This window comes from Rattus norvegicus, chromosome 5 (genome assembly GCF_021556685.1).
Source record: "Rattus norvegicus strain SHRSP/BbbUtx chromosome 5, alternate assembly SHRSP_T2T, whole genome shotgun sequence".
NCBI lineage: Eukaryota > Metazoa > Chordata > Mammalia > Rodentia > Muridae > Rattus > Rattus norvegicus.
Window position 1 is genome coordinate 158,253,586 of NC_141538.1, and position 2,939 is coordinate 158,256,524.

Below are 2,939 nucleotides of genomic sequence, written 5' to 3' on the forward strand. Positions count from 1 at the left end.
CTGTATTCAGGTTCCTGCTGCCTTGCCTTCCACCGTGCTGGACCACATCTGGAACCTTGCCTTCTTAATAGAGCAACTGGAAAAGAAACTGGGACAGGGTTGATTTGTTAAGACCACTTCTTTTTTTTTTTTTTCTTTTTTTCGGAGCTGGGGACCGAACCCAGGGCCTTGTGCTTCCTAGGCAAGCGCTCTACCACTGAGCTAAATCCCCAGCCCCTTAAGACCACTTCTTGAGCTGCAGGACTCCGTAGAGTTGATAGTTTTTTGTTTTTATTTTTATTTTATTATTATTATTTTTTTTTTTAGTTTTCACATTTTTATTGGAGGGCAACAGGGAAGGGACCGAATCCATCAGCAGAAGCATTCGCAGGTTCTTGAGCCATTCCAAGCTTGGACCCAGAGGCTCCTGTGGGTGGTGAGCACATCAGGCATGTTCCCATTATCTCTCACTGCCACTGGGTAGTTGTAGGGTATGGCCCTGTTGATCATGCTAGCATACTTGGTGTAGGGGTTAATCATGGGCATAATTACAGCGAGGCCCCAGACAGTGACGGACATCACCAGCATCGGCTCCTCCGCCCAGGCATCCTTAAGGAAGGCAGAGGTTCTAGCAGCCATCTTGGTCTTGGACCAAGTTGATAGATTTTTTGAGGATGCTGTATCGTGTCCTGTTTTTCGCATCCTGAAATGGTATCACATTTTCTTCTGCTACTTTGAGGTTTTCTTTCTTTTTTTTTTTTTTTTTTTTTTGGTTCTTTTTTTCGGAGCTGGGGACCGAACCCAGGGCCTTGCACTTCCTAGGTAAGCACTCTACCACTGAGCTAAATCCCCAGCCCCTCTTTCTTTCTTTTTAATATTTACTTACTTACTATGTATGCAGCGTTTTTTGCCTGAGCGTATGTATGCCTGCAGGCCAGAAGAGGGAATCAGCTTCCGTTACAGATGGTTATGAGCAATCATGCGGTTGCTAGGAATGGAACTCAGGTCCTCTGGAAGAACAGCCAGTGCTCTTAACCACTGAGCCATCTCTCCAGCCCTCCGTGGTGGTTTTCAAAATATGGGTCTCGACTTCTAGGTGGACTTGAATGACCCTTCCACAGGAAACACAGATATTTGTATTCTGATTCATAACAGTAACAAAATTACAGTTAAGAAGTCACAACAAAAATAATTTCATGGTTGGAGGTCACCGCGGCATGAGGAACTGTATTAAAGGGTTGCAGGTTAAAAAGGTTGAGAACCACTGATCTAGCAGGGCACTCTTCATCAACCAGAATGTATTTTATTTAACAACCTCGCTTCACTCGAATACTTAATTCCTTCCAATTTTTCCCCTAGGACATGACTCTCAGACTCCCTAGCAGGTGAGACAGCAGGTGCAGCCACTCCCCTGTGTACACAGTGTGACTGTCCTAGCACACCTTGCTGCCTGTCAGTTGTCCATCAGCTGGAGGAGGAGAAGGCACAGGGTAGCAAACACTTGGGCAGATTCCACAGCACTTCCCACTACTCGAAGACCCCTCATGGACACTGTGAGGGACTCAAAGGCTGTGGCTGGGGAGTAGCCTGCCCTCCCTTGGAGATCATTGTTTCCACGCATGCCTCTTTCTCTGCTCCTTGCTGTTTTTCAGAGCATGGCCAGAGACTCCTGTCTGGTCAGGACAGGACAGACAGGTCACGCAGCTGTGTCCATCAGAGCATTCTCAACCTTCCTAACGCTGAGACCCTTTAATACAGTCCTGCATGCTGTGGTGACCCCCAACCATAAAATCACTTCCTTGCTACTTCATAACTGTCATTTTGCTACTGTTATGAATTTATGAAGGTAAATATTTGATACGCAGGATTCGATGATATGCGACCCCAGAGAAAGGGTCATCTGACCCCCAAAGGGGTCAAGATCCACAGGTTGAGACCTGCTGCTTCAGAGGATTCTACAGCCCCTCTGCCGCTTGCAAGGGCATGTGGCTGCAAGCCGGAGATGCCAACCCCAGTGATTTCCAAACCTTCCACCCAGGCAGATGCCAGTCCCCCGGGGACACAACTCCTGCCGGCTGCTGCCTTTCTCTTTTGCATCTCAGGAGCTGTTGCTACCGGAGCTCAGCTTAACCTTGAATCCCTGTGATCGGCACATTTTCTTAACAAAGTAAATGATTTGAATTTTAGAGAATTTGCCTTTTGTTAATAGTATCTTGGGGGCACCCTCCGGTTGTGTCATGGTACCGGAATGGAGCAGTACTGGTCCAGTTCACAGGGGAGAAGATTCTAGGGAGGCCCAAAGGACCCTTGGAAAAGCCCCTTCATGAAATCCCCCGCACCGGGGCCTCAGGCAAAGTCCTTCATTTCTTTAATGGGTCAAATAAACACTAAGCTTCCCACCAGAGCATCGATTGACGGTAGATTGCATTTGTAGGTCAAATACCGTGATACGGCAAAGCAATGCGCATCAGATCTGGACCCCTCTCTTCCCCTCCACTCCCCTCCTCCTCTCCAGGTGTATAGATGACCGTATTTCCCAGATGCTTTTATAGCCAGGGGCCATGTGGTTTGTCCAGGTATTGGAATGCAGGTAGATAGAATAGGTTCCAATCTCAAGCACATCTTGGGGTTAGGGATGTGTCTCAGTTGGTAGAGTGTTTGGTCAGCATGTAAGAAGTTCTGGGTTCTAATTCCAGTGTAACTTAAACCGGGCATGGTGGATACATATCTGTAATCCCAACACTTGACGGCGGGGGACAGAGACAGGATATCAGGAGTTCAAAGGTCATCCTCAGCTACAAAATAAGTTAGAGGCTAGCCTGGGCAACACATGAATTCCGTATGCTCTGCTTTTCCTCCCACAGAAACCCCAGAAGTTGGGTAACAGTCTCACAAAAGTGAAGTTTCTTCCCTTAGCCTGGGCCCCTGAGTATTTGGGACAGAGATGCCAGGCAGCCTCC

The 2,939-nt window shown here is 47.7% G+C and overlaps 1 pseudogene; it reads right to left on the bottom strand.

Annotated features, from left to right (window-relative positions):
- Positions 1 to 217: 217 nt before the first annotated feature.
- On the bottom strand, positions 218 to 618 carry LOC120103106 (NADH dehydrogenase [ubiquinone] 1 alpha subcomplex subunit 3-like; annotated as a pseudogene).
- Positions 619 to 2,939: the final 2,321 nt, after the last annotated feature.